This window comes from Hyperolius riggenbachi, chromosome 1 (genome assembly GCF_040937935.1).
Source record: "Hyperolius riggenbachi isolate aHypRig1 chromosome 1, aHypRig1.pri, whole genome shotgun sequence".
Taxonomy (NCBI): Eukaryota; Metazoa; Chordata; class Amphibia; order Anura; family Hyperoliidae; genus Hyperolius; species Hyperolius riggenbachi.
In genome coordinates, this window is record NC_090646.1 from 123583722 (window position 1) to 123603699 (window position 19978).

Here is a 19978-nt window from a genome sequence, read left to right on the forward strand (position 1 = left end):
CATCTGGCTAAATTACAGACATGCATGTTAATAGGATAAGACTATCTGATGTAGAGAAGGTCACATGACTCTCCTATCATTGTTCAACTTCCAAACGCCTTTGCACAATCACTAAATGAGTAGGTTACTTCTTGTCAAATCTAAAACATTAAAGGGAATGTCGGTCAGGGCTGATTTCTCACAACAGGTTCAAAGAGAACTGAATCAGGTGCCCCAGGCTACCATACAAGTTTCAGCTCCTGACTCCAACCTGGATTGTGAAAAGTATCCCGGGGCAGCTGCTCCACATATATTTGCTCTTGTCTTAATGAATGAGCCACTATTGTTTAACTTCAATTTCTCATTTTTCACACCAGTGGTAATCCTATAAAGCAAGATGGCTACTGGATAGATGTCACTACTGATGATGTTTTATTGCAGGCATGCAGAGCATTTAGAGAGACATACAGGTAGTCCCCGACATACGAATGACACACCAATACGAATGGCATGAAAATGGGAAAGTGAAAAAGAAATTTCAAAAAGATCTTGTAGTTCTTGAGACAATTAAGTTTACAAAATTCAAAGAAAACATGTTTTTTAAACTCAGTAAAATTACATTTTGCTGCGGTACACTATACTCTATAGCACATTCTGAGTTCTGCAGACACATTTTACAGAAAATGCTGAATGTTAGTTCAACCGCGCATCATCAAAATGTCAACATAAATCATCTACATCCACATATTCCTTATGCTTCAAAAATGGCGACAAAGCCACCACCAAGACACCCTGCTCCTCGCGATTAAAAACACCCACTCTGTTTACAGGCTTTCCCCGTTGCTTACAGGTCAGGCACCGTTGTGTATTCCTCAGCGTCTCTCGCACGCTGATCCGTACGCTACTCCATGCGCATTGTCTGTCACTTCCTGGTCTGCCTAGGCTCTGGCCAACATGTTTCATCTCTACCCATAGATTTGCATTGAATGTTCACATATTGGACTGTTTGATTAGGATCTACATCTGCAGTGCTTTGTGTCATTTGAATATTCATGCATTTTATAGCAAACCTGTGATCCAGTGCTGAGATTATATTGACATATAATCAGAATTGTGAAATTTTATGCAAATTTTGCTTAAGCGAAACAAGCTTATTACAATCCCCACTAGGCCAGAAGGAGGCACAAAAATTACTGGAGGGCAGAGGTGGTACAGAAGGATGCAGAAATGGCGCAAAGGAGGGCACTGAGGGAACATGGGGACAGAGGTGACACAGTGTGGAGCGGGGCAGATGCGGCACAGAGGGGGACAATGGCACAGGTAAACAAAGGCGACACAGAGGGGGACATTCGAGGCACAGGGGATACAGATAACAGTGTTCCATTTTAAAGGAATCATCAGGCAAAAAAAAAATGAGTTTCACTTACCTGGGGCTTCTACCAGCCCCATGCAGCCATCCTGTGCCCTCGTAGTCACTCACTGCTGCTCCAGTCCCCCCGCAGCCAGCTAGTTTTGTTTTTAGCCGACCTCGGGGTCGGCGGGCCGCATTGCATACATTTTTACGCATTCCCGCTGGTGCAGGAATATTAACGCATACATTTTTACGCGTTAGTGGCGCAGCGCGTAAACATGTAAGCATTGCACTACTAACGCGTAAAAATGTATGCGTTAATATTCCTGCACCAGCGGGAATGCGTAAAAATGTACGCAACGCGGCCCGCCGACCCCGAGGTCGGCAAAAGCTAAACTAGCTGGCGGCGGGGGACTGGAGCAGTGAGTGACTACGAGGGTACAGGATGGCTGCATGGGGCTGGTAGAAGCCCCAGGTAAGTGAAACTTTTTTTTTTTTTTTTGCCCGACGATCCCTTTAAGAACAGATGCAGGTTAAAGGGAAGGTAAGAGCAACCTAAACATAAAAAAAATCCACTTACCTCTGGCTTCCTCCATCCCCTGGCAGCTGTCCTGTGCACTCGCTGCAGCTCCTGGCCCCTCTGCTGGAGATGCCGACGGGTTGGCTTCTTCTGCGCTCCAGCATGCTGCTCACTGGTCACGCTGAGGTCATCCGGACTGTACTGCACAGGTTCAGAACTACTACGCCTGCACAGTACAGTCTGGATGATGTCCATGCGGCTATGAGAGCTGCTTGCGCATGCACAGTGGGGATTTTGCGCTGGAGGAGACCCCGGGCCATCATCGGTGAGCAGAGCTGCAGCGAGGGCACAGGATGGCTAGCAGGGGCAGGAGGAAGCCCCAGGTAAGTGGAATTTTTTATTTTTATAGTGCTCGGATGTGTCTTTTAAGAACAAGCCTACAGTCCCTATCTCTTTCATTAACAGGGGACTACCTGTAGTTGCAATATAAGCCTATCTCTGGAATGATAACATCCAACAAGAAACCAAAAAAAATAAAAACAAAAGCAAAGTAATGACTAAAAGGAGTGAACTGACATCGCGTGTTAGATATAGATCACACTCCTATAATAAAAGTTCATAAAGCATGACGTTGTTTTATGGCAAGGGCCTGATTGCAGGGCCAGAATGTGGGAAAGCTTAGCAAAACAATCAGCCATTGTGTGTGCACTCTGAACCCAGACAATATAAATTAAGTTTCCACACCACACAATTAACTTTTTAACTACTTTGCTCCACAACAGTTTAGATTTGTTATTTGCTTCCATTCTGACACCACACAATAACCAAATTGTCCTCGACCTTTTGCAATGAGATTTCCTCACTGGGCACTTGATATTCACTAGGCAGCCTTCAATGTCATCCATCACTTTCTATCTTCATAAAACCATCAAAGTCTCTAGATAATCCTATTCTTCACAATGACAGCTCTCACGTGCTCACTGCTGCCATACTTTGCAAAAAGAACATTCACTGACAAATATGCCCATTGTAGATGGTGTAAGTGGATCTGTAAAAAAAAAAAAAACAGCCCCGGCTTCTTCCAGGAAAAAAAAATAAAAATCATTATTTGATACTAATACCAGTGACGGGCAATGTTTGCATTGGAAAAGATACTCACCTGCTATTAATGCTTCTTTTATTTGCAGCTCCACCCCTTGTCTTCACAATGTTATGTAAGTTATGTACCTCTCAAGCTCGCTGTCTGGGTGTCACCCTGGACTCCACACTCTCCTTCACTCCCCACATCCAAAACCTCACAAAGTCCTGCAACTTCCACCTTCGTAACATCTGTAAGATTCGCCCTTTCCTGACCTCTGCCACCATCAAACTCCTCATCCATGCCCTTATAATTTCCCGCCTTGACTACTGCAATGCCCCTTCTGTCTGGTCTCCCTATGACCCGAATAGCCCCACTGCAGTCCATTATGAATGCGGCAGTCAGAATTTTTCACTCCTCCCATCGCTCCACCACGGCGGCTCCCCTCCTTGAATCCCTCCACTGGCTTCCTACCCAGTCCAGAATCAGATTCAAGATACTGTGTCTGACCTACAAATCTGTCCACAAAACCTGTCCAACCTACATTTCTGATCTCACTCAGAGGTACACACCTAGCCGCTCACTCCGCTCCTCCAATGAACTTTGCCTGACCGCCTCCCGCATCACCCAGTCCCATGCACGCCTCCAGGACTTCTCAAGAGCTGCTCCAACACTATGGAACTCCCTACCTCCACCCATTAGGGCAGCCCCCTCCTTCAACATCTTCAAGTCCCTCAAAACTCACCTTTTCACTCTGACCTACCACCCCTCACTAGTGCTCTAAACCCACAACGGAACTCTGGTCCCCTACCTTTCGTGTCCCTACCTCTCCCTCTAGATTGTAAGCCTTTGGGCAGGGTCCTTCTCCTTTTGTTTCCTACCTGATCATGCACCTCCATTACTGTGAACCCATGCTATGCATCTGAGTGAAGCTAACTTGCCTAATCTCCATGCTCCCCTCCAGTGACTAAGCATTACCTTGTACTCATATTGTGCCGCGTGATCTGGTTTTTCTTGTATTCCTGTATTGTCATATTGCTGCGTGTCACCCCTAAATATTGCCTGTAACATAAACTAATGTCCAGTGCTGCGTAATATGTTGTCGCTTTATAAATACAATAAATAAATAAATAAAATAAGTGCTTGATCCTGTTCTACCCACTTCCCACCATGCAATGCATGTCTGAGTGCTCTACCTTGGTGCAAAATGGAAATGTCTCCACAGCCTAGCAGCCCCAGCCTTTCATCACAGGGGGATTCAGTGGGCAGGGTGGAGGATGTCCCATATTTTGTCAGTGGGTCGAAACCCACTTTAAAAAATAGAGAGCAGTGAAGTGCCATCACTTACACAAATCTGTCCAAAGAACAATACATGTATTTCTCATTTGAGAACCAAAGGCAGAGGATAGTCGTAACTAAAGTTAGAAGTGTGACACTGCAGTCTCCCACAGTGTGGCTATCTGGGTAGTGCATGGCTTACACAGCTTTTTATGAGCTAAGATTATTTCAAAAATTTATATTCTATAAGGCAGACTTATCAAGCAATTTCCTGCTGATTTGACGAAAATCATCTGACAGATATTAATAAACCGACTGAAGGCAGGGTTTCTGTGACTTTGCACCGCGTCTTCCTCTAACAGCAACAAGTTTGCAAATTTATATAGAAACAGATACACCTGTAGAAGACGTTAAGTACACTTCTTATTTTGGTGCAATGGGTAGCAAGAAGGGAGATTTATAAATCAAGCTGTTTAGTAATGGGAAATCTCTTATTGCAATAGTTTCATGCTGGACGCTGTCAGAGTTAATAAACAAAGTTCAACTTTACAATGCTAGATAAAGTAATTTTAATTTTATATTTACTTTTTGACAAAATCTTACTTGAATATTAAGTGCTGGTGGTGCATCTCCTCATTTCATCACTAAGCATTGTGATCAGGAAATACCGATTAGAAATATAGTTGGATTCTTCTTGATCAGATGTATGGTGCAAACTCTGCTCTAAACCCTCGTTCACACTAAGAGCTTTTCTAAGCGCTTGTGACTTTAAAACCTCTTGCTAATGTTCGAACACGGTGAATCCAGCGCAGGAGACTTGGGTGCACATGGAGTAACTTCGGCGCTGTCAGAAGGAGCTGAAGTTACTTTTAAAACACAATAATTCCCCACCATCCATGGCGGCCTGGAGAGGGAATAGTATTTAACATGGGTGGGACTTGTGCAGCAGCAGGATCAGCCATATACCGGCTGTATCCTGCGCCCAAGTCTCCCGCGCCGATTGCTCTCGTACGCGATTTATGGTGCAAACTCTGCTTTAAACCCTTGTTCAGACTACAAGAGCTTTTCTAAGCGCTTGTGATTTTAAAAGCTCTTGCTAATGTTATCCTATGTGAGTGTTCACTCTGGAGCGATGTAATTTCGTAAAAATCCCCCATAGGATTGCAATAGCAAGAGCTTTTAAAATCTCTGGCGTTTAAAAAGCTTTCGCAGTGTGAATCAGCCCTTATTGACACATAATCAAGCTGCTAAGAAGACATACCAGGTTTTGAACAACAAATAGGACTAACAGAAAAACTGACGTCTACCAGTCTGGGTTCTTCTGCTATTAATTCGCTGCTCAATTTGCTTTATGTTTAGTCTGTATTTTTAATGATGTTTGGATTTCTCTTTTAATTTGTTCTGGTGGAGGGCTCACATCTAGTGAATAATATGCTCATCAAGGTTTATTTATGTTGTGTACGTGGTCAAAAAGAGTAATTAAAGTTATGGTGTGGTATAAGTTGACCTACCTTATCCATGAGTGTTCACAGAAATTCAATAAAATATGGACTCTTTGGGCGAAATATTCTGCCTCTCATGATCTAACTCGAGACAAATGCGTAGACCTTGAATTGTTTAAATTCATTAGGAGGCCTTTTCCCCTGCTGCTTGTGCTTCTGCCCGCAACCGCGCTGTGGTGCGTACATGCAAGCAGCATTTTCCACTAGCCCCGATTGCGCCGTTTACCAGTCGGGAACCAAGCTCAAGCATGACGATAATCACGCAGCCCGACATTTGTGTGTGAGTAGTGGGAAATGAGCACCGCAATTTGCATGTGAATTGTGGCGCTCTAGCTTTTTGAAGCGTATCACAGCCAGTGGAAAAGAGCCCTAAATGTATTCGTGGAAGGGTATTTCAGGAATTGAACAGAGGCGCCAACAGGATAAAATATATTAAAATGGCTGAGGAGGCAGTGGTGGACTTACCTCCTTAAAACAGACATGAACCTGTCAATTTTCAAAGGTTTACATTTATTAATATACTCCAGGAAACAGGTTCAATGCGTTTCGCAGGTGTGGCCCCGCCTCATCAGGCAATAGGGGATGGAGCATACAGCAACAAGTGTCTATGTCTCAGCCTAGTGCCTCTGTCTGTAGGTCTGTCGTGGTGGGGTATGGTTCTTTTCATGATTACCTTTCTCTCTGGTTATAGTGTATGGCCAGTCAGTGCACCAGGGAAAGGGGGAGTTCCACTGTTATTAAAATGCAACTTTTACAAAAAAAGGTTGTATGTTATTTGTATACTGGGGATACTCTACATCTCGAATGCATGCAGCACTTTTTATAGATGCTACAGTAGCTCCGTCATGCATTTGCAATTTCTAAAAGATCATATTTTATAATGGGTTAGTAGAATGTGTACTTTTTATACATACTGTATTAGCCTATGTGGGTATCCCTGGGTTTACACTCACTAATTATTTTAATTTCCTATTAGCTTCACCAAACACTCCTATTTGCATGTCACAGTCAATTCTAGCCAGTGGAGGCTCATAATTTGCATTCTAAGCTTCTTTTGTGCTTTTGGCAGCAATGTTTCCACTGGATCACGTCAGCCGACTGGTGCCAGCAGTGGGATTTAGGGGGAAAGGAAGTGCTTCAATCTAGATAATAAAATCACTGCTAAGATTATTAATGGCATAAACAGGATGTGTGTCCTTTATCGATAAAAGTTTAAGGACAGTTTTGCCAGGAATTCCGTATAACGCTGTACACTACGCGAGGGTGTTTTATCAGTGACTACTGAATACAGCTGTCATATACTAGCTGAGTGGTAATGTATTGCTGGGAATCACACTGTGTCCTCTATGACAAAGTACATTGCTGCAGTACACCACAGTAAAACACATACCATGCTGTGATGACAATGATAGCACACACACAAAAAGTAAATGTGATGTATAGGACCACACAGGATACCAAAGATTATTTACATTAAACATGCTACCTGCTGTGCGTCCTACCAGTTGGACATTGCAGGGCTGCAGTGGTGCTCTCACTCACTGTGTAGAGAATGCCTTCTTGTTTTATGCTGCTGTCATTGTTCACATTTGGTGAATGAACATGGTATGCAGTGTTTATACTCCCCCCAGTAAAGTAGGTCTAGAAAGTGTGTAGTGTGTGTTATAAATGGCTTGGAAAAGGATGGCTCGGTGATGTCAGCATCATAAATAGCACTAGGCAAGTACAGGTCTTCTCATTTGACTTGCAGTGACTGTGCTATATTTACTAATTAGCTTATTGACATTGCGGTAGAGGGTGAAACTTTCTTCTTCTTCCAGCTACTGTGTCTCTACAAACCCTACAAAAAGTTGCCAGCCTACTACAGATTGGCTATTCTGATCAGGTCAGAGCTGAAAGTCATTGTATAGGAGGATAACCTCCATTTCAGCACAGAATGGCAACACAATAGGGTGACCCATCAAACTCTATAAAACAGACAGCTGTGATTTATGTTTGGAGAATTCCCCAGAGAGACAAGTTCCATGAAAACAACCTACATATGTCACAAGGTGGAGAGGGTAGTGCAACAAAATAAACAGGAAAACAATAGGGCTTGCACTAAACAGGCTTATTTTATACACTGACAACCAATTAAACGATGTAGATAGATAGCAATGTGTAAGTGTGAAGGCTAGCTTATCTGATCAAATGCCACATAAAAGGCATGGTAGCACAAACTTCTAAAGAACGTAATCCTGGTCATGAGAAAATGGTGTCTGAACAGTGTATTCCAGCTTTCTGTATATGGCTGTGTAGCTGAAGAGCACCCACAGAACAACTTGTAGGATGGAAAGGATCACATATGTTCTCAATGATTGATTTGTAATGCCTGGTTGGTGACATGGTGACATTCTACTTGTATTTTCAAAATGCAATAAAGATAGTTGTTAAAAAATGATATTTCCATTTCAGTTTGAGATTAACTATGAATTTCTAAAATAAGGTTAGCGATCAAGTTGCCCCCTTACACAAACACAGAATTATCGCTCTCATTGTATAGTATGGATTAACCACTTGAGGACCACAGTGTTAACCCCCCCCCCCCTAACGACCAGGAAATTTTTCAATAAATTGGCCACTGCAGTTTTAAGGGCTCGCTGCAGGGCCAACACACGTCAGCACACCAGTGATCCCCCCACCTTTTCTCCCCACCAACAGAGCTTTTATGATGGTGCGGTCTGATCGCGCAAGCCCAGACCCCCCCCCCCCCCCCTCCACCCAATGTTTATTTTTTTTTGTAAACATTACAGTTTTTTACTAATGCATTTCCTATTTTTTTCTCTTCTAGTAACTCCCTCCCTACCCCCGCTAGCCATTCACTGTGATCGGCTGTCATAGGCTTCAGCCTATGACAGCGGATCACCTCCGAGCCCACAGAGCGGACAACCGTGTCACACAGCTGTCCCCAGTACAGGGCTGTACAAGCTAATTAGCGATCGCCGCTGGAAGGCTGAAGGCGGAGCGGAGTCTACCAAGTTAAGATCCTGCAAAACAGGCCACAAGGACCTTACGCTAATCGGCGTTAAGACGGTCCTGGGGCTGCCGTCGCGGGCACGCCCATCGGCGTGACGAGGTCGGCAAGCAGTTAAGCAGAAATCTACCTACTCCTGAGGCTGAAACTTAAGGTGGCCACTAATGGTCCAAATCGGTCTGATCGGATTGGTTGTAAATAATCTCCATTGATGGGCAAAATCAATTACGAACGATTATAAAAACAATCGTCCGGTTGGATTTTCGTCAAACCAAAATTTGGATTTTCTTGTTGGTTGTGATAGATAGGAAGCAAGGTTTGGTTTATTGATGGTGTAGTGAACGATTTCACTTCTGATCAGAATTTCTGATCGCTCGAGCGATTTTTTGCAAGAAATTGGATCATTAGTGGCCACCTGAAGGCCTGTCAAAGATCTTTCTGAGGGGTAAAGGCCACAACAGAGGGAACCCTGAAGACACAGAATTGCCTAGGGGGGGGGGGGGGGGGGGGGGCGGGCGTGCTGGCTGGAAGAAGCCCCAATTAAGTAAAAAAGTCAGCTTTTTTTTTGTCACTGTTCAGATGTGCTTTGAAGGCTTGCATCCAAAGCACTGATTTTAAAGTCTATTTTTCTGTAATTAGATATGCTTTTTCAAAAGGAAAGAAAATGATTCAGAAATACTTGGCCCATCAACAAGAAGTCTTGTTGATTGTCCTGTTTTTGAAAATTCATATAACCTGAGGTTATGGCCGTTTTGTTTTTTTACCAAAGGTTTAAGTTTACAGTGGAACTCTGGGTTCAGATAAAAACCTGGCAGTGAACAGTTCATACTCATCTCCATGGGTGTGAATGTGACTGTAGACAAAGCTCCAGCCCGGGAGTCCACTGCAGAGGACTGTAAGCTTTGGTTTAATCTAGTCTGTGCATCTGAATGAATGCGCTGGTGGAAGTATAGATAGCAACAGTGTATAGGGTCACAGAATGCCATGTCATATAAAGAGGAACTTTAAAGGATAACTGAAGTGAGAAAAATATAGAGGCTGCCATTTTTATTTCCTTTTAAACAATACCAGTTGCTTGGCAGCCCTGCTAGTCTATTTGGCTCAGTAGTGTGTGAATTACACCAGAAACAAGCACGCAGCTAATCTTGTTAGATCTGACAATGTCAGAAACACCCGATCTGCTGCATGCTTGTTCAGAGTCTATGGCTAAAAAGAATTAGAGGCAGAGGTTCAGCAGATTAGCCATGCAACTGGTATTGTTTAAAAAGAAAGAAATATGGCAGCATCCATGTACCTCTCACTTCAGTTGTCCTTTAATGAAGGATTAAACTTCATCCCAATCGGTAGCTGATACGCCCTTTCCCGCGAAAAATCTTTACCTTTTCTCAAATAGATTATTTTTCAAATAGATCATCAGGGGGGGTCTGTGTGGTTGATATTGTGGTGAAATCCCTCCCACAGTGTGATGTCACAACCATGGTCCTGACAGTTTGCTGTCTGTGAATTTCCTTGTATTGTGGGAAATAACAGCTTTTCCAATTGCCAAGCAAGCAATATCTCCCTCTGCGTATAGAACTCTCAGTAAATGAATACCATACAGATCACCTGGCAGAGCTAAAGATGTCACTGCCTGCGATACATTTCAGAATGTAAATCAAGGTGAGGAAAGATTTTACAATGGGCAAACACTGACTAAATAATCTATAAATTAATATTGTAAAAAATAATCAGTTTTATTCATTATGTTATTTTCACTACAGTCCCTCTTTCAGGTGCCCATCAATGATACAATCTAGATTGTAAAAAATCTATGCAATAGAAGGGCTACACTTTAAATGGATACTTTAGGGAGTCCCTCACATTACATCCAAGATTGTATCATTAACTTTCAGCCCATGGGGATTTTTCACCTTATGCATCAGAGCAATTTTCACCTCCCATTCATTCGCTAACCACTTTATCACTTCTTAACACAATTTATTAATCTATACCATGTAGTTTTACTATTTGGCCACAAGATGGCCACCTTGAGTTTTTTTTTTCTCCTTGTGCTTCTCAGCAACCGGAAGCACAAGGAGGATGGGGAACATTTTATTGCAGAAAGACTGAAGCCTCTAGTAAGAACGCTTCGGTTTTTCTGCTGGGGACACGGATCGGTGATCGGGAACCATGTTCCCGTTCACTGATCCCAGGGCTGCCGGGTGACAGCACGTGGGCACGCACTGAAGCGCGGTACCGCAGCAGAGCAGCCGCCTGGATGTGAGCATCACGTCCGGGTGGCAGAAATGGTTAATGAGCAGCTGAAGAGAGAGAGCTGCTGGGAGAATACACTAAAGAACTTGTCTACACTTATCTTGTGACAGAGATCAATCTTTCCTTCACAGGTTTCAAGTCTTTAAAATTGTAATAAGTGTGCAGAATTAGGGGGGGAAAAGCAGTGTATTATAACATTGGGGTAGATATATGAAAACTATGGCAAGGAAACCTAGATCAGAGCTGGTGCAACAATGGAGATGTCCAAATAAAGGATTTTGATTGGCCCCTCACCTTTTACTCCATTCATGCACCTGTTCTGTGCCAAATTTGCTTTAATTCTCCAGGTTTGATACATCTGCACAGTATCAGTTTAATAGATTGAACAGTTGCAAATTAGAATGCTTCTTGGCAAGAAGGCAGATGTATTGGAGACCAACATTATTTTACAGGCTGTGTAGAGGCAGATGTATTGGAGACCAGCATTATATTGCAGGCTGTGTAGAGGCAGATGTATTGGAGACCAGCATTATATTGCAGGCTGTGTAGAGGCAGATGTATTGGAGACCAACATTATTTTACAGGCTGTGTAGAGGCAGATGTATTGAAGACCAGCATTATATTGCAGGCTGTGTAGAGGCAGATGTATTGGAGACCAGCATTCTATTGCAGGCTGTGTAGAGGCAGATGTATTGGAGACCAACATTATTTTACAGGCTGTGTAGAGGCAGATGTATTGAAGACCAGCATTATATTGCAGGCTGTGTAGAGACAGATGTATTGGAGACCAGCATTCTATTGCAGGCTGTGTAGAGGCAGATGTATTGGAGACCAGCATTATGTTGCAGGCTGTGTAGAGGCAGATGTATTGGAGACCAGCATTATATTGCAGGCTGTGCAGAGGCAGATGTATTGGAGACCAGCATTATATTGCAGGCTGTGTAGAGGCAGATGTATTGGAGACCAGCATTATATTGCAGGCTGTGTAGAGGCAGATGTATTGGAGACCAGCATTATATTGCAGGCTGTGTAGAGGCAGATGTATTGGAGACCAGCATTATATTGCAGGCTGTGTAGAGGCAGATGTATTGGAGACCAGCATTATATTGCAGGCTGTGTAGAGGCAGATGTATTGGAGACCAGCATTATATTGCAGGCTGTGTAGAGGCAGATGTATTGGAGACCAGCATTATATTGCAGGCTGTGTAGAGGCAGATGTATTGGAGACCAGCATTATATTGCAGGCTGTGTAGAGGCAGATGTATTGGAGACCAGCATTATTTTGCAGGCTGTGTAGAGGCAGATGTATTGGAGACCAGCATTATATTGCAGGCTGTGTAGAGGCAGATGTATTATAGACCAGCATTATTTTGCAGGCTGTGTAGAGGCAGATGTATTAGAGCCCAGCATTATGTTGCAGGCTGTGTAGATTTTCCAGCACTCTTGATTCTTGATTCTGCAGCCACAGCCACTGGATTTAATCATCCTCCTAATTTCCTGCTGGAATCAAATAATTATCCAAGATGGAAAAGAAGCTCACTCAGTGCCACGTTGTAGAAAAATCTAGGTCGTACATTTCACAGAAAATACGTCCAGCTACTGAGCTAGAATACAGATATTTTTGGCTTGTGAAATGATTAGAAGCCTTTTAACTGCAGGTCTACAGGTCTTGTGTAATGGAGAAACCGCTCACACAGGCACTTTCTGCAGCAGGGGCTTCAATGCTGGGCTTTCTATAATTACAGATGATAAATGTACAAATGTAATTTTCTCAACTAAACAACAAATAATTATTTTGTATTTATCATGTGATGGTGCCAGTGTATTCCAGCAAGGTAAGCACGACCCTCTAATAGTGGCCAAGTAATATGCCTGTTGTTTGGGGGTTTAACCACTTAACCCCCTTGGAGGTATGAAAAATACCGCCAGGGGGCAGCGCAGCAGTTTTTTTTTAATTTTTTTTTTTTTAAATCATGTAGCGAGCCGAGGGCTCGCTACATGATAGCCGCTGCTCAGCGGCATCCCCCCAGCCCCGCCGATCGCCTCCGGCGATCAGGAAATCCCGTTCAAAGAACGGGATTTCCTGGAGGGCTTCCCCCGTCGCCATGGCGACGGGGCGGAATGATGTCACCGACGTCGGGACGTCATTGGGAGACCCGATCCACCCCTTGGCGCTGCCTGGCACTGATTGGCCAGGCAGCGCAGGGGTCTGGGGGGGGGGGGGGGGGGGCGCGCCGCACCGGATAGCGGCGATCAGGCGCGCGGCGGCGATCGGGGTGCTGGTGCAGCTAGCACAGTGCTAGCTGCGTCCAGCAAAAAAAAAATTATGTAAATCGGCCCAGCAGGGCCTGAGCGGCACCCTCCGGCGGCTTACCCCGTGTCACACACGGGGTTACCGCTAAGGAGGTTAAGGACCAGGGGATTTTCTTCTGATCGGTGCTGCGTGGACTTTCCAGCCCGCAGCACCGATCAGGAAATAGCCAGGGCGATCAGACTTCCCCCCTTTTTTCCCCACTAGGGGGATGTCCTGCTGGGGGGGTCTGATCGCTGCCGGCTACCCGCACTTTCCGGGGGGGCTCTTCAAAGCCCCCCCCTCCGCAGCGCTTTCCGCCCTCCCCAGCTTTCCCTCCGCAGCGCCGTATGATGTAAACAGCGGGGATTTCTTCCCCGCGTGTTTACATTTTGCCGGCGAGCCGCGATCGGCGACTCTCTGGCTGTTCACGGAGACACCCTCCGTGAACTGCCATGGAAAGGCCACTCGAGCGGCCGTTTCCATGCTATACCACTAACGACCCGCCGACGCCTATCGGCGTTAGGTGGTCGTTAAGTGGTTAAGAATCGTGTCCCATAAAAGATGCTGTAGCACCTACAATATCTCTCTTGGGGGTTGATGCACAAAGCTGCGGTAATAATTCTGTGGGCAGACAGCGCTAGGCAATTTTATTGTTACTACCAGTATCAGGTTACTGCAAGTTTCGCTATTAGCGCAAACCCCAGTACTCGAGTAACACGAGTGTTGCTACAGTAACGGTGTTACTAATGCGCATTACCGATGCAACACTCGCAGTACTCAAGTACTGTGGGTCATGTTATATTACTGTACTAGGAAAAACTGCACTACAGAAGAAAAATATCAACACAATTACTTTTATGAAAGTAAACTTGTTATGCAATTTAGAGAATATGCATAATCTGACTTAATAACGTGAAGTTATTATTAAATTACCTTCAGGCCTCTTTCACGCCAAGACGTTGCGTTTTAGGGAAGGTTAAGATCGCATAAGGTCCTCCTAACACAACGCATGGTGGTAGTGAAGTTGGACGTCAGATTGAGCTGCGTTGGTGCCTGTTTTCGTTCTATCTATACTGATAGAACAGCCGCTCCAGGATAGTGATGAGAAGTCCGGATCTTTTCATGGATTCGGATTATTGGAATCGGATCATTGGAAAGATCCGGATCTTTGAATCGAATCATTTGATTCATTTTACTAGGGAAGCAGACTGGGGGTGAAATGACTAGCAGGACAGGACTTTCCCTGCACTGTACATTCTGTATGTTCCTGTTTCTTCCAGACAGACATCCACTGTGAACCGAATCGTTCATTGTGACGATCCGGATGATTCGACTCACAAAAAAGATCTGGATCAAATGAACGATTCATTCATGATCCGGACAACACCGAGTCCAGGTTAGGTCACCACAGTGCAGTGAACATTAATTAGCCATGTGGCTAGTCACTGAGCATGTGCAAGCAGTCTAGCAGCTAAAGCCCAGTATAACGTGCAGCGTTACACTGTAACGCAACGTGGGCACTGTGAACAGCCCACTGATTTTTCATTACTGTGCGGTGGGCTCCGTTACAGGCTGCTCTAACGTGCGCATGTAACGTCCCACTGTGAAAGCAGCTTTAAGGCACCTGATTTGTTAGGGCCAGTTTGTTAGGGCAATGGTGCTCGCTGCTTAAGCGTTGTCCATTCAAATGAATGGACAGCCGCCAGTACCGTTCATCCAAATAAATGGACAGCCGCCAGTGCCGGCTTTTACCATTGTTTGCACAAATGCTATGCTTGATCTCGATGTTTCCCGTCATCTCGTTTCATCCTGGATGGTGGACTAACAGTGGTTCTTCCATGTCCCTCTGTGAATGTCAAAATCCAACATATTTGCCGAATGATAGGAAGCACCACCAAAGGTTGCCAATGCATTTTTGCTCGTGGGCAGAAAAGCATGTGAGCGAGAAGCCGCAAGGCTGGTTCTAATGCCTGTCTAAACCAGCCCTTAAGCCTCGTACTCACGAGGCAAAAATGTTGCCAGTTGCCAGAAAAAAGAAAAAGGAGCGACAGCTCGTCGCCAGGTCCCTCTGTGCAACAGCCGTACACTCGGAGCACAGAGGGACAGAGATGCGGCGGAAGCTGTCGCCGAAGGTTCCTCCCCCCCGCCGGAAGCTCCATACATTGTGTATAGAGTTGCTGTCGCTAGTCCGCATACACACGGTGGACTAGCGACAGTTGTGTCGAAGTTGCGGCGACAGCTGTTGCAGGCGACAGCTCTGAGTAGCGATGGTTCGGGGCGCGCCCGTCATACACACTGGCGACCTGACGCCACAACACGTGCCACGTGGTTGCGGCGACAGTTGTAGACCGTGTGTATGGGCCATTAGTTGAGCTACATGAAGAAATGCTAGGAATGGCTGTGAGTTCCTCTTACTGTAGTAAAAGGGCAGCAGAGAGTCACAGACAGCTCTAGCACAGGCTTATCAGGGAGAAACAATACCATCTGAAAATAGTTTCCTAACACAAATCAGCCAAACAGCAACTAACGACTTGACATTCTTGTCTGTGGGGATGAATCTGGGGACTTTCCTCTTATGTTTCTTAACAGTGGCCTATCAAACTCCCCAAAGACCTGTCGGTCTCTCAACATTAGATTATTAGACATTAGGTTTGGTTTGTCATTCCCCAATGGATAGTTAAGTAAGAAATCATACAGCATGTACCTCTTTTTGAAAGATAGTGTGTGCCAAGTACCGCCTATTGTAAACACATCCCCCCCCCCCCCCCCCCCCAAAGTACCCCTTCACACATACATATTTATTGGGAATACTCCATACTTGTGTATAAATGCTTTTACAAATACTTGGTCAAGCTTATTTAGACAAAGACAAGACAAATAACATTTATATTGCGCTTTTCTCCTTGCGGACTCAAAGCGCCAGAGCAGAGCAGCAGCCACTAGGGCGCGCTCTATTGGCAGTAGCAGTGTAAGGGAGACTTGCCAAAGGTCTCCTACTGAATTAGTGCTGGCTTACTGAACAGGCAGAGCCGAGATTGGAACCCTGGTCTCCTGTGTCAGAGGCAGAGCCCTTAACCATTACACCATCAGCCAATTTATACATGGTCTATAATTTTTTTTAATTCCCCAAACTCATATTAAGACTATGAAAAGTTCAAGTACCCTATGAACCCAATCCAAGTACCCTCAGTTATGTGTATCATGTGTTGAGAACCTAGGCACTATTGTAATCGATTGGGGCTCTATAAATATGTACGTATTGTCAGTGGGGATGTGTGCATTGTGTTACACTCATGTTACAACGTGTGTATTACAACATGCATAGCCGTCATAATGATGTGTGTCAAATAAGGGTTCAGTTAAAATTCCGAATCAAAAAATCTGGTCATGTAATCCAACACCTCCAACTCTGTGAATGGGGTGCTGCTGCATAGCTCTCCCTAGATGAGGACAAACAGAACTTCCTGAGAATATCAGATCTTATTACTCTGAAAGTATAAATAGAATTACAGCTTGGCATAACATACAATCATTATTAAATAAAAAAAAATATTAAAGAAAACCCCACCTAATTCCTTACTGCTATCACAATTTCCTCACCAGATCACAGTAAAGCTGAGAACAGTCATAAATGCCTCAAATCCTGTTCAGCAGTACAGTGAGAAAAAAGTCTGCTACTTGCTATCAGTGAAGTTGTCACATCATTATCTAGATTAAAAAAAAAAAAAATCAACATTTGCTTTTTATAAAAATCCATATTTTTCAGACTATAAGACGCTCCTGACCATAAGATTGTTTAGAGGACAAAACTGGAGGAACAATATATATCCCAAACCTGGTGCATCCATCGTGAAGAAGCATCTTGTGGATTATGCTCCCTTAGTACCTCATGCCTCCTTGTACTTCTTGTATCTCACTGCGTCCTCCTCTGTCCCACTTGTGTCCACCTCTGTCCTCCTTGTGTCTGCCTGTCTTCTATGCCCCTTTGTGCCCTTCTCTATGCCCCTTTGTGTCCCCCTTTGCATGTGCACAGTACAGGGAGTCCCTGACATTGCTGCAGGTTGGAGGTTTTTATTGGCAGGCGTTCACAAGTCAGGAACTCCCTGCATTTGCCCAGAATGTTCCCAGCTTCAGCAGCTGTGTACAGCAATTTGGGAGTGCAATCAAAGAGCAAAGAAGACACAGAATTTGTCCTTGCTCCAACTGAGTTAAGTGATTGGCACAGCATCAAGATGGAGAGGAGGACCAAAAAGATGCATATGTGTCATTTATCTGTGGGATGTGTTGGTGAAACAAGTCAGGTCCAATACGGGTCCAACTTTCAGGACCTAGAATCTTAAGCTAAACATCTTGGTCCCACCACATACCCAGGACATGTCCAGTGATATTGCTGAGCTCATGTCTTGGGAGATCAGAGCTGTTTTTGTGGCGCATGGAGGACCTCCGAAGTAACTAAAGGACACCTGAAGTGAGAGGGATATGGAGGCTGCCATATTTATTTCCTTTTAAACAATGCACATTGTTTGGCTGCCCTGCTGATCCATTGCCTCTAATACTTCAAGCCACAGACCCTGAACAAGCATGCAGATCAGATGTTTGACAAGTCTGACTGGATTTGCCGCAAGTTTCAGGTGTTTGAAGATTCAGACACTTCTGCAACCAGAGAGATCATCAGGACTATCAGGCAACTGGTATTGTTTAAAAAGAAATAAATATGGCAGCCTTCACATCCCTTTCACTTCAGGATTCCTTTAAGTAGGTGGTTTTGCTGATAACTGGATTTAAAAGAGGAAGACCAAAGATCAAGAAAGCCATGACTGATTCAAAATGCTGATCTAACCAGAGTTTCACATGATAACCATCCTATCATGACAAATCATGCATCTAACCTACTACACAAGGATTAATAATTGTTTGTGTATCTAGACTGTGAGCTATGCGATTCCCCTCAGGGTATGAGACTATATATCTGAAATGACTTGGCAATGCGCCTTGTCACTGATATCAGACTCTCCAGTGCTGCACATCAAGTCCGCCTGAACAGCAGCCTGTACCCATCCAACACATCCTCAACATGAAAAGCAATTGAATTAACAGCTTCCTGCAATAGCAAAGCTCAAGATGAATTCCAGACAGAGACAGGAAAAGAAAGAAAATATCGCCTTATGACTTACAAGAAGCAAACAATGCTAAATTGTCATATATAAAGGCATGTTCTGGACTTTTTCTTTATTGATGGCCATCTAAAAATATGATAGAATATCGAGTCTTTCCACCAGTAGGATGTGCGGTTATAATGGTAAGAGGGTGATTGTGAAGGGTTGTGCTGCACCTCCTGCCCTATGGTCTCTCTGAGACAGGACAGGCTGGCCGGCCAGACAGAAGTGTCATCAGTAAATGTGTGCACCAGTGACACAGTCTGTATAAGCTCAGCTTTCCGGAGGCCTCACACACAGTGTGCAGCAGCAGCAGCAGCAGGCAGGATAATGTGCACTCTCAGGCGGGAACGCTCACCACTGCTACATCATAACCTGTTACATTTATTTATCATGCTACCTTTCCCCTCTGCTGGGCTGAAATATTATATCTGCAGTGTGATGCTGGTCAGCGAGCGGCAAGCAGATCACCCTTCACAGGGCCACCGGTTCAGACACATTAGATATAATCAATGCATAATGAATACTGAAATGCAGATCACGTCACAGCTCCCACATTCAATCACGGTAAAGCCTCATTCCATATCTGATCCCCACCCTCCTGCTCAATCAGGATTTGTTTCGTGCTATAATGACATCACCTACCCCTAGATGTCACCTATCAAGGACATTCCCGGAATATGTTTCATTTCACTGATGGATCTCATGTGTTCTCTTTATAGACAGGGCTCTGATATTACACAGCTTTTAGCACCAAGCTTAATCTTGCTTTTCACATCTCTACATGAAAAGGTGTTCAGAGGAGATGCTGGTTTAGATGTTGAAGGCAAAGAGACTTCCTTTTAAGAAAGCGTGTATTGCTTTCATGCTCCCAGCCCTGGGGCCATACATTTCTGCCAGAGAACATTCAGCTTGCTTGTAAAGACGGCTTCAGCAGCCAGGCAGGAAAATGCTGGCGGAGGAAGCCAGTGCTGAGAAGGGATCAGTGACTGCAGAACTGGCTCTATAGGCTCATACATCAGCGAGAATCACTGCAGGTACCCACTATACTGCAGCTGATCAGCCTGGATACACACACAGCTGATCACACACACAATCACATCTAATGACAATTCTGTGAAATACAGCTAAAGGCACACCATATTACAAGCTACTACAGGAACCCGCAGACACTGCTTACATTACTGCATATGTATCTCGGTTCTCATTAGTTCAGTACAAATCCACTCTCAACACATCTAATGACAATTCTGTGAAATACGGCTAAAGGCACACCATAGCACAAGCTACTGCAGGAACCACTGCTTACATTACTGCATATGTATCACGGTTATCATTAGTTCAGTACAAATCCACTCTCAAGACTCAGCTAGAAGCAATGCAGAGAAGTTTGTGTTAAACACAATAAAAATGAATGAAAGCAGGCAACAAATGGCACAACATTCTGACTCTAAGCCTGGCAAAACAATATGTGTAATAGTGGGTACTGTGCTTACCCAGACCCCACAGCTAGGCTGCTGCATTCCACAACCTGGCTCCTTATCTCTATGACAAG

At 44.4% G+C, this 19978-nt stretch overlaps 1 protein-coding gene across 15 annotated transcripts in view; it reads right to left on the minus strand.

Annotated features, from left to right (window-relative positions):
- Nucleotides 1–19978, minus strand: part of APBB2 (amyloid beta precursor protein binding family B member 2) — a 487722-nt gene that overhangs the window by 432769 nt on the left and 34975 nt on the right. Inside the window, exon 1 of one of the 15 annotated variants that reach the window (XM_068278500.1) lies at nt 19920–19938. The exons of the other annotated variants lie outside the window; for them this stretch is intronic. The gene's annotated coding sequence lies outside the window, so the exon portion shown is untranslated. Of the gene's footprint in view, nt 1–19919; nt 19939–19978 lie in introns of those variants that run through there. 15 annotated transcript variants of the gene reach the window in all.